A 12,532-nucleotide genomic window follows, 5' to 3' on the forward strand; every position below is an offset into this window, starting at 1 on the left:
ACTGAGTGTTAGTGGCCATAGAAAAAAGAAAATAATATTTTGTAGATTTGGATGGTTAACAAATAATTCTCCATTTGTTAAAGGAGAATTGCAAAGCTATCCCACCCATATCCTTTAGTAATAAAAAAAAATGTTTACTTTTCCCTCCTTCTGTGTCCTTCTCTATCGCCTCCTCTCTTTTTTCCAGTCTCTCCTCTTTTCCTCTTCCTTTGCTTGAGTTGTTATATGAAGTGTTGAACCCTAGTTACAGATTTCTTCTTCCTCCTTCCCTCTTTTCTATCAGCTTTCTACTCTCACAGGAGACTTTTCTACAAGGACTTCACCCAGGTCTCTAGTAGTGAGGCTGAGCCCAGGGTTGGCTTAGAGCCCTGGTAAGAACATTTTCTCACCAACCATTGACCTTCCTTCTCACGCTGGATTGGTTGAAACTGCAGGATCCTGTCTCCTGGTGCTGATGGGAAGACCAGTGCTTGGTTTATTCACTCCAAAGCTTGGTTTCGTTTTTTTAACTTTCTGTTTTGTAGAGTTCCATTAAATCCTAGCTCTATTTTACTGTCATTGTAAGTTCTATTTGCCAAGAGAAATTTAATAACTTAAGAGGAGTACCTGTTAATAAATCAGGAAACTGAAATATCCTAGAGGCCAATGTTCTTTATTATTTTTTCATAGAGAACTAATCTGTGCCAGTCATAATAAGCATGGTGTTCCAGAAATATGATAATAGTTATAAACTCATTGATCAACTCAGAGACCCCATAAAAATGTAATTATAGCTATTCTAAAGCTTCTACTTTTATTTTATTGGTTAAAATTGAAAAGAAACATATTGGCTCAAAACCAAATTCTCAACACAAAGAAATTTTATTTATTTATTTATTTTTTGCCTCAGGACAGAGGGCATGGAATAAGAGACAGAAACAGGAGATAAAGGATGAAGGAGAAAGGGAAAGGAACAAGAGAGGCAGGAAGGGGATTTGTCCCTAAATGAGACAAAGGACTGCCTCTGGATAGAGAGAAGATAGATGTGTCACATAGGAAAATGGCATTTATAAAGGTACAAGGGGCCGGGCGGTGGTGGCGCATGCCTTTAATCCCAGCACTTGGGAGGCAGAGGCAGGTGGATTTCTGAGTTCGAGGCCAGCCTGGTCTACAGAGTTAGTTCCAGGACAGCCAGGGCTACACAGAGAAACCCTGTCTCGAAAAACCAAAATAAATAAATAAATAAATAAAGGTACAAGGGAAAACCTCATGTTAGAATGAGGTATTCAGTTTTTATTTGGCACGTTAATTAGGTGAGCCAGAGGGGGCTTTTGATTGCAGGACTTCAAAACTTTGATAGCTGGGTCTTGGTAGTTAGAGTTGGGAGGAGGAAGTGGACAAATGAGGGAGTAGACCTTGCCTGTAAAAATGTAAGTTAATGGTTTTTTAACAAAACAGAGGGAATGAGAGAAGGGCAAGGCCTGCTGGAGCCATGCCTGCCATGCTTGAGGTTATCAGAGTCCCTTCAAAGATTAATCTGTAGAAGCACAGAAGTCAGGCATGTAGTAAGGGACTAGGGTTGGGGACAAATAGATCTCTTTAAAGAAAGAAAATAGGATAGTTGAGGATGAATGTGGGTTTGGAATGGGAGGATCAAATTGAGGAGGGAGAGGGAAGACAGAAATGAGAGAGAGGATTCAGGGAAAAACAACTAAAATAAAAGGCTATTTGAGGGGTAGTGTGGAAAAATAAGACAGTGGAGGCTTCCTAAAATAAGTACATATATGAAGACAGCCTAAATGAAATTACAAAATGATGGGAGAGAGAGTCCCAACTAGATATCTTGTTAATAAATTTTCTAGCACTAGAATTGGGTTTCATCTAATTGAGTTGTTGACCAAAAGGGCCAGTGGAAATTTCCAGACAAACCAAAGTGTTTTCAAGACTATATGTGGAGGTTTACCTCCACAAGTTGACTGCAAAGGCTTCCTGTGAAGACATCATCTACATAATTTGTTGAACATAAAAAAGCTATGTTGGAGGTAACATAGAGCCTTCACACCTATATTCTAGGTCTTTGGTACTCCGTGTGTCACCAAAGGATAAATATAAACACCAAACAAACCACAAACCCCATTTGATCTACAATGGTGTCCTCCTACATGCAAGATATGATAGTACAGCATGGCGCAAACCTTGTGGGAGCAATCACCCAATATCTGATTTGACTTGTGACCCAGTCTATGAGACAAAAACCATACCTGACACTGCTTGGGTGAACCAGAACCTGAGAGTAGATAGTACAGGGACTTAGAGTAAAGCCAAGTACTAGTCTTTTTAAAAAGTAGTGATAAAATGACTCCTAATGACAGTCTGCTATACTTTTAGATCAGTGTCTTGCTCAGCCATCACCAGAGAGGCTTTCTCTTGCAGCACATAAGAACAAACAGCTAGACAATATGCAGGGAGTGAGAGGCCAAGGAGCATGCCACCCTAAATAAGATGTCACCATCAAATCTTTGCCCTCAAGGTTCAGGGAATCCTGGGGAGGTGGAGGTAGAAATAGTGTAAGAGCATGAGGGAATAAAGGACACCAATAAAATGAGTCTCCCTAAATCAAAATGATAAAAGCTCATATTAATTCACAGAAACTGGGGCAGCCTGTACAGTTACTGCACGGGACTATGCCGGTTCCCCTGCATATTATACATTATGACTCCCAGTTTAATATTTTTATTAGATTCCTTACTATGTGAATGAGTGGATCTCAAAGTCTTTTGTCTTCTTTTGGGGTCTTTTCCTTCTATTTGTGTTGGCTAATTACAATGTGTTAGGTTATTTTTGCTTCATATTATTATGTTTTATTGTTATCCCTTAGAAGCCTGTTTGTTTTCTAATGAGAGCCAGAAAGCTGGTGGATCCAGGTGGAGAGAAAGGTGGAGAGAAACTGAGAGAAGTAGAGGGAGGTGAACTGTAATCAGGATATATTATGTGAGGAAAAAAAATCTATTTTAAATAACAGAAAGAATAGGATTATTCCAGGAGTAACTTGCAAAATAGACTGATGAGGTAACATTTCTTTATATCATACTCATGAATACTGTCTGGTATTTATCAGATAAGACCTAAATCAAGGTACTCCTGCTTATACACAGGAAGCTACCAGAACATTCCAGAAAGAGAAGAACTTGGATTTTGTTAGATGACCATTAAGAATCATAGGTGTCTGTTATTTATAGCAAATGCCCACAACTGCTGGATTGACCATAGAAGCCTCAGAGATGGAGGGACATAAAAAGCAACTGAATTCCCAGATGGCTTGTTAGGTCAAAATTCTGAAGGTTGTTCTCCATCACTGACATTTCTTAAACAACTCTTCAGAAAATAAAATAGACAGTGAATCATTAGTACCAAGTCCCTTAAGTTATTCATGAAAATATGTTTAAAATATTTGAGAAGGATAAAAAAAAATGGCTCCAAACAGAAAGGTAATGGCCAACCGAAAAAAGATTTAGTTGAATCTCCTAGTTATGTCCTATTCTCTTTCCCTGTGCTGGAAAGAGTGGTCTCAAAAATATGTCTTCTTATTCATTATCATCATGAGTGACAATTGGTATTCCCTGAATGTCATAAAAAACTCCACCCCCCCCCAAAAGAGTACAAAAATGTGGTAACAATCATAAGTGTGGAAATGAAAAATGAATAAATTAAAAATTAAATGAAGAAAAGTAATGGAAAAGCTGAAATTCTTATATGGATTTTAAAAGCTACACTGCTTCATTTGCAGAATGATCGTATCAAAACAAGAAACAAAAAATACAAGTCGAAGGTTAAAAATATATCTGAAACACAGGAAATAAAAAAATCACAGTTGCAATTTAAATAGGAGGCAGAAGAGACTTCAAAGTGAAGTATTAGAAAGGCATGATGAAGAAAATAGAAATCTCAAAGGGTTATAGTGGTTGTAGGTTCAAAGGCATCTACCAGGGTGGCCTCAATTCTGATTTAATTGGTCAGGAATGTGCATTGAGCATCCCTATTTTGTTAAAGTTAACCAGGAGACTTACTTTCATATAGCTGAAAATCATCACACAATCTCTAGTCAACAAGAAAATTATAGAGCCTAGAAAAATAACAAAGTATTAATTGTCTAAAAATTAGCCTTACAGAGAAGGCACATGGCTTTTAGCCTCAAGGATCTAAAATTCTATTGAAAGAACAATTAAAAAGAAGTCTGGAAAAATGATACAATGTGTTATTAGATGCAACAATTTGGCCTTATGCCATGGAGCCAATTTCTACACAAGTTAGTCTGTACTGTTAATGTGAGGGAGCTGGGTGGGAGAGGGGATAGGGGGGCTGTTTCAGGATTAGGTGTGGGAAAGGACAAGAGAGATGGTCAAATGACCATGAGAATGAATGGAAATCTTCTGGAGGTGAAGAGGTAGGGGGCATCTCAAGGACATGCCAGACACCTGGGTAAAGGAGGTGCCCAAGAATTAGTGAAGGTGACGTTAAGTGGGACTCACAGCACTGGGGATATGGAACCGGAAGTGACCTCCTCTTGTCGCCAGACAGTAACCCAAGAAAAGCGATTGGGACAACAACCTACCCACAAAACTTTTGACCCAACATTTATCCTGTTTACAAGAAATGTAGGGGTGGGTTATGGAGAAGAGCCTGAGAGAATGACCAACCTGCTGAACTAGAGACCCATTCCGTGGGTGGAAACCAATCCCTGACATTACTAATGATATTCTGTTAGTGCTTGCAGACAGGAGTCTAACAAGCCTGTACTCTGAGAGGTTTCCCACTACTGACTCAGATGGATGCAAAGACCTACAGCCAAATAGTAGATGGAGCTTGGGGACTCTTATGGAGGAGCTGTGGGAAGGACTGAGGACCTCGAAGGTGACAGGAACTCCAGAGGCAAACCAACAGACTCAAATATCCTGCACCCTTGGGACTCTCAGAGACTGAACTACCAACCAAAGAGCATGCACACATATGCAGCAGATGTGCAGCTTGCCCTTCATGTGAGTGAGAAACAACTAGAGTGGGGGCAGTCCCAAAAGCTGTTGCCTGTCTATGGGTTATGTTCTTCTAGCTGGGCTGGGAGTGGATGTGTTTAGCTCCACAGAGACTTGATGTACCAGGGTAGGAGACTACCCACAGGGAGCCTCCACCCTCTCAGAGAAAAACAGGAGGAGATGATTTAGGAAGGGATTGTGGGATGGAGTGACTGGGAGGGGCCAGCAATCAGGATGTAAAGTAAATAAAAAATTAACATTTTTTTTAAGTGCCAAGTATTAGAGCATTGGTTCAGCAGTTAAGAGTACTTACTGCTCTTTCAGCAGACTGGAGTTCCCAGAACCCACATCTGCTGCTTGCAATCTCCCATAACTTCAGCTTCTGAGAGTCCACCACCCTTTTCTGATCTCAATGGGTACCCTCATGCATATGTGTCTACCACACACACATACATATATATAAATAAAAATAAATCTTAAAAAAAAATAACAATGTTACTCTCAGCCATTTATAATTTGCTGAGTTTTTTTTTTTTTTTTTTTACTTTGTATATTCTTTCTGACATTCTATGTCTGTTTTTTGGTTAAAATTATTAACTGTATATTTATTTAATTTAATGCCAGTTATTTTTATCTGCTTGTTCTTAGTCATATCTCTTGCTTCTTCTCCCCTGGAGACCCTTCTTGCTAGAAATCTCTCAAATTTTGATGCTTTAGTGTGTGTCTATGATGACCTACTGGATTTGGTTGGGGTGCTCATGATAATGTTAGACAGGCCTAGGCCTTGCTGTCACAGCACATGGTTATAAAATCAATAATTTTCCAAAGAAAGAATCCAAAGGTTTGTTTTTGTTCCCTTTCAAGGAAGAACCTAAGTTCAGACACTTAACATAACACTTAAATGACCCTGGGTGTGCTCATGTAATAATGTTCCCTGAGGCATTTTCCTGTGTTGTTGCCTCTCTTTGGCTGGCCTGTTACCCAAGTTTGGAAAAGGTAGCATGTTTTACTTAGTGATTTTACCCCTTTTTTTTTCCTAGATATCAGCTATCATTATTTCCCAGGGCTTGGTGATGTCCATCTTAGCACTTACTTTTAGATATTCAGACTTCTCAATGCATACAAACTTTCCACATTCTAAGTCAACACATTGGGAAATGAGAAGCATCCTACTTTTCTGCTTCAGATTCCGACATGTCTGGTCACTTTTGCTTCAAAATCTGAAATACACGTCTATCTGCAGACCTGCTAGAAGTGTAATTTGAATGAAATCCAGAACTTTTACTAAAGTGATGATATGATACATAAAAAAAAATTAAGATTTAAAAACCATGTGGTAAATTTAAAACTTTTCTTTCATTTGGGATGATCATGCAATCTATAGTAGAGACTAGTTAAAGGTTGCCATAATTGGCAAGAGATGAGTAATAGACATGGGATAAAATTTATGAGACATTCAGATAATTAAAACTTTTAATTAGTTTAAAAATGGAAATCTAGTGTACAGTGAGTTAAACTACGTATTTTCAGCCAATTTGAAGTAGAATTCAACCTTTGGATATGAAAAGGGCCAGTGTTTGAATGGCTTTATTGTTTTATTTTTAAAAATAATTTATTTTTATTTATGTGTATATAGGTGTATGTGAGCATGTACCACATATGTGGGTGTGCTCATAGAAGCCTGAAGAGGTTGTTGGATCCCCTAGCTTTAATATTACAGGCAATTGTGAGCCATGGATACAGGTTCTAGGAACTAAATTTGGGTCCCCTGGAAGAACAACAAGCAATTTCACCACTGACCCTTCTCTCCAGCCCCAGTTTTGTCTTTATCTGCTTTTCTTTTAATTGAAAGACTTAGCCAGTTTTTATGCAAACTGGGGTATGGTTTAAAAGCAAGATTTTATCTCGAAAATCTTGTGTATATTTCCCAACTTCCCTTGGTGCCCAGGTGGCATCATACATTTACTATATTGAAACTCAAGCATCTTCATCAGGGGAGGAGGCCAGAATGTGTCAATGTGACAGCTTACCATGGAAGCACATTATTTTTGGAGATATACGTGTGTGTGTGTGTGTGTGTGTGTGTGTGTGTGTGTGTGTGTGTGTGTTCTTTAGCCACAATCACATTATAATTCTCCTCAATTCCAAGTGTTCCTGTGGGCCACATGATAAAGCACACATCTTCGTTGAGGCTGCGTCACCTCTCCTGGAATCTCCGCAGCCTGAATGTTAGTACAACATGTTCCTGCTTTTCTTCATCTTTGATAGGTGTCTGGGAGGAGGCTATGGCTGTACTTTCTCTTCCTGTAAGTCAAATAGCTGAGGTTTCCTTACTGAAGAACAGGACTCTGATGAACATGATTACATAAATGAGATCAGTCAATTCAGGGTAATACTGGCAAACCTGTCAGTAAAGTGATAAGCTGAGTTTTCCCATAATGCCACTGAAGGACATCCACATTTCAAAAATTGCTCTAGAAAAATGAAGCACGACTAAATTCTGAAAGGAATATCAAGACAGTGATAGATAGCCATAGAAATCAGGCATAGGCTCAGACATAAAGGATTTAGATGAAAAGACACATGAAAATCCACTTTTGTTTTGAGATAGAATTGTAATTATCCTGGAAGTTACTATGTGTTTTAGGCTGGTTTTGAACTCCTGTCCTTATGCCCTAGACTTCTGAGTCCTGGAATTCCAGTCAAATAGCACTTCATACTTGCAGCCTTATTGCTTTTCATGTTTGTTGTGGTTTCATCTTAACTTGTGGGCTGATATATCAGTCTATTGTAAAATTCCACATGAGCTTGCACTGAAAGACAAGAAGGTAATGGAGCCATTGTGCTACCTGTGAATTGTCTGAACAATTACTATTCAGCGACCAATCATTCACAGACAGTGAGAGTGATTGAATCAACCCATGGCTGTGAAATGCATCCACCTGCTATTTAAACAGTGATGTGTAGATGAGAGGAAGCAGCGAAGTTGATTCCTTAGAAAACTTCTCATAACCTAGAAAACTTCTCATAAAGAAAATTTGAAAATGTTGCTAAAAATCTTAAACTGCTCAATCATAGCAGCTGAAGTCTGTGTCCATGAGATCTATGTGTAAAGTGGAAGTCCTCTGAATTACTGATTTTTTTTCATAATTATTCTAGCAATAATGCCATGATGTCAGATATTTAAATAAAATAAATTGAAGTAAATAATCTTTGGCTGGAATGCTTTTGAATTAATTGTGGATGTTACTTTTGTGGCACTTGAAGAGTGGCCAAGTCATTTCAATGAATATAACAGACACAGCAATGATAATGATAATAATAATAATAATAATAATAATAATAATAATAATAATAATAACAATAACAACAACAGTAGTAGTAGTAATTAAAAACAGGCAGATTAACACACTTAAAAACATCTAATCAAGCCGGGCAGTAGTGGCGCATGCCTTTAATCCCAGCATTTGGGAGGCAGAGGCAGGCGGATTTCTGAGTTCGAGGCCAGCCTGGTCTACAGAGTGAGTTCCAGGACAGCCAGGGCTACACAGAGAAACCCTGTCAAAAAAAAAAAAAAAAAGAAAAAAGAAAAGAAAAGAAAGAAAGAAAGAAAGAAAGAAAGAAAGAAAAAGAAAAAACCAAAAACAAACATCTAATCACCAACCATAGTCTTTAGCTTGAAAGTTTGATTAAGGGAGAAAACCTTCTTCACTGAAATTACTCTGCATGAAAATAATATGTAAAATAGATTGCAGTATTACAGCAAGATTTGTTGAGAGACTATATTGTTTGTTACTAGTAGGGTAGAGAATTGCTTTTGTGAAATAATTACTGAGACAATAATAGTAGCACTGGAGACAGAAGAATAGGAACTCAGGAGCTAAGGCTTTGTCTTTCAGAGAGAAAGAGAGAGAAAGAAGACATTTAGGAAAAAAAATAAAAAACATAGCTTCAGATTTTGCTGACTTCAGAAACCTGGAAATCTGTGTTATCATGAGATGATGGCAGTGTTTCAGTGCTTTGAACCAGCTAAAAGCAATTTGAAGATTATCTGAAGATGTTACACAGATCATCATTCTTGCTTATTCATAAATGCTGCCGACTTACAGAAAACATTAAAAAGAAAAACTGGCTGACAACATCTGGCTGCCCCTTCCAGTGTTATTCTTTTACTGCACATAGCACTTTCTGAGCATTGTGGGCATTTTCCATTCACACAGTTATAAAGATAGTTCTAAATACTTAAGGAGAATACATATTTTAAGACCTTGAATAGTAAAAGATATATTCTTTTTCATTGCTGCTTTACTCTTTGATACTTTAAGCATTTAGATGTGTACTCAAAATCTTTTATTTTCATCTTGGAGACAATATCGTTCCTTGTAAAAGAAATTGATGCTTTTCACCTTTCCACATTACAGATTTGGAGAATAAAAATATGTGTATGTATTTCTAGCGATTCTAAACCTGTTTGTCATCAGCAATCACGTGTTTGTAAGATTCTGAGCCTGGTAAATGCCATTGTGCCTCTTGCATTGTGTTTCATATAGAGTATGCTTGCCCACTTTGGTCTTCAGAGGGCAGCCTTGAAAATGTTAATCCAGGTTGGCACTGCTAAGACACAGAGAACTTCTAATGGTATTTTAAAAATTGAGCAAGCAGAATGTGAAGCGTGGATAGTTGGAAATATTAGAATGATATTTAAAATAAAAGATACTTTCATGACCCTAAGAGTCACAAAATATTATTTTCTAAATCAAGCATTAAATCATTGCCCACCGTCACCTTTCCTAACCTGCATGATGGTGCTTTCATAAGTAGAGTATTCTCAGATATGCTCAGCCTTGGCATAAGTGTTTCTGCCGTGTGACATGGCAGAAAGGTAAGGCACCTTTGCCAATAAAATAATGAAAAGATATGAGAACATGTCTGGGGACATATGGTGCAGCAGATTGAGGGAGGAGAGGCCCAAGGTCCAATTTTGACTCAGCCTTCCATTCATCTGGTCGACATAGGGTCAGTAAGAGTAACATGATAGGCTTCAGATTCTTACGCATTTAGATAAGTCCACTTAATACATTGTGGTTTTTTTTTTTTTTTTTTCATGAAAGTCAAAAAGGAAAAAACAAGTCAAACCATATAAAAATATCTGTAGTATTATACAAGCATAAGGGTATAGCCTTGTTATAATCCATAGTGCACTACTTTTCAATTGTAATGTATAAAATATATCATAGTCTTCATATCCTTCAAACTGTCCCAAGCAGTCTTTTTACTGATAGAGGCAAAGTTAAAGAGGATTAAAATGGGTTGGGCATCATAGTATATGACTGCTATAACTAATTAGAAGGCTGAGTAGAGTGGGTAGCAAGGGAGTCATTTTAAGCCAAGAGTATGAGACTAGGCCTGGGGGTAAATAAAATAAAATCTCGTCTCAAGAAAATAAGCCTTAATATTGACAGGAACAGACACACAGGGCATTAAGGATGGAGGGGGAGGATTCTTTGTTGTTTTGTTTTTGGTTTGTTTGTTTGTGTTTGTTTTCAATGATGTCAATAGGTTAGATATCATTTTGCTTATAACATGAAATGGAAGTATTAATTTGTTTTACTGAAGCTGGAATAAAACACTGGCCAAAATCAATTTGAGCAAGGAAGGAGTTTCTTTGGTTTGAAGGCTTCAAAATCAAAGAAAAAGGAAGCCAAGTTGGCAACTCAAGGCACAAAGCCCAAGGCAGAAGTTGATGCAGAAGCCGTGGAGCGTGTTTTACTCTAGTGCTGTTTTTCTCAGCTACCTTTCTTCTACAGCCCAGGGAGAAAATGTCACGGAGTGTGTTTGGTTCTGCCATATCAATCATCAATGAAGATAATACTTTATGGACAGGTTCACAGGCTAATCTGTTTGAAAAAATTTTTTTCATTTCAGATTCCCTCTTCACAGGTATGTCTAGGTTTGTGTTGACAAAAAGTATTTATAACACTACCCAACAATGAAAAAAAAATAACATGAGCAAGGCATCTTAGATCCAAAACATCAAAAGATTACAGAAGAAACTGTGGGCCCTGGAATTAGAGAATTGGGCAGGCAAATACAGAGGACACTATTCACCTGCATGCAAAATATAGGACTAGAACTGCAATCAAACAATCTTGTTTGACCTTAACAAATTGCAAAGGCCTCGTTTTGGAAAAGTTTGAGAGACTTCTAATCTTGGGTAATGAAGCACACATTTTAATAAATTTTTCTCCCAGAGTTTTATTATACTTTCATAGATTTAGCAAAGAAAATACTATTTCTGTTTGTGTCAGGGAGGCAAAAAGAGGGCCAACCTTGAGATTATCCATCCTGCTTTTAAAAGTTCTGCTCTTTGGAGAAACTACTTAATAGGAGCTCAAATTACATTGGTTTTTAATCAGAGCATAATAGACCTCATGAAAGGGAAGTGTTCGACTGTGGCTCAATTTATCTTCTACGTGGAGGTAGGAAACTATATGTACATGTGAAAGAAAGCTCCTAATTAAACCCACAGTAACCATCCTGTATTACTAATAGCAAAGGAAATATTGCAGTGAGTTTGTAAATTTCAGGTTCCAAGAACTGAGGCTCACTAAGGCTATGACGCAGTCATTGGACTACAAACACTTTTTTTCATTCACTTAATGGTGTCTACCTATCAATGAGAAGTAGAAAAAGAAAGAGTGATGAAATAGAGTGAGCCTGAAAATCTGCTTTGGATATGGCAATGGCAGAAATATGTCAGCACATATAAAACTATGATTGATAAGCTGAACTCTAGTGGGTAAAGTTTATGGCATGCAAATAAAAATGGGAAATGTAAGGACATTTTAAGAACTACAAAGAAGAAATACTAGAGATCACCATAGCAAAAACAAGTGCTTCTGAGGAGTTCCTAACCAAATTGGAACACATTACAGTAGAGAACTCAAACACTGACTATCAAAGGAAAATAATAACATAAAAAAATGAGAACTACAGGTGACCAAAAAAGATGTGACATTTGCAAGAGGAGTTTTAAAAGAGAAAATCAGGAATAGAGGAGAGCATCTATCCTGACTGGCAACGCTTGAGAAGTTCTTCTACACTAATGTCAGATGCAAAACAACAGATCCAGGAAGCTCAGAGAGTGAACACTAAGTGGGAAAGATAACAAACATGTCACCTGAGCTTACTATAGAATAACTACAATACACCAGAAAATATTGGGGAAGTCCTGATAGAGGCCAAAGGACATAAAATAACTTTAGACTACCAAAGAATATTTATTTTCTATTTTGCAGAAAGCACAAGACACGGAATATGTAAAAAGTGGTGTCTAAAAGAATAAAAGGGACAAAACACCAAGCCAGAATTCTAGATACTTCCTAAATAAAGTAGCTGTGAGAAACACTTTTGATAAATACAAACTGAGGAAGGTTGTTGTCAATAAATCTGCACTGCAAGGCATATTAAAGAGAATTCTTTAGATTGAGGGAAGGTTGCACTGGTCAGAAACTCACATCTAA

Source organism: Arvicanthis niloticus, chromosome 20 (genome assembly GCF_011762505.2).
Source record: "Arvicanthis niloticus isolate mArvNil1 chromosome 20, mArvNil1.pat.X, whole genome shotgun sequence".
NCBI classification, from domain to species: Eukaryota; Metazoa; Chordata; class Mammalia; order Rodentia; family Muridae; genus Arvicanthis; species Arvicanthis niloticus.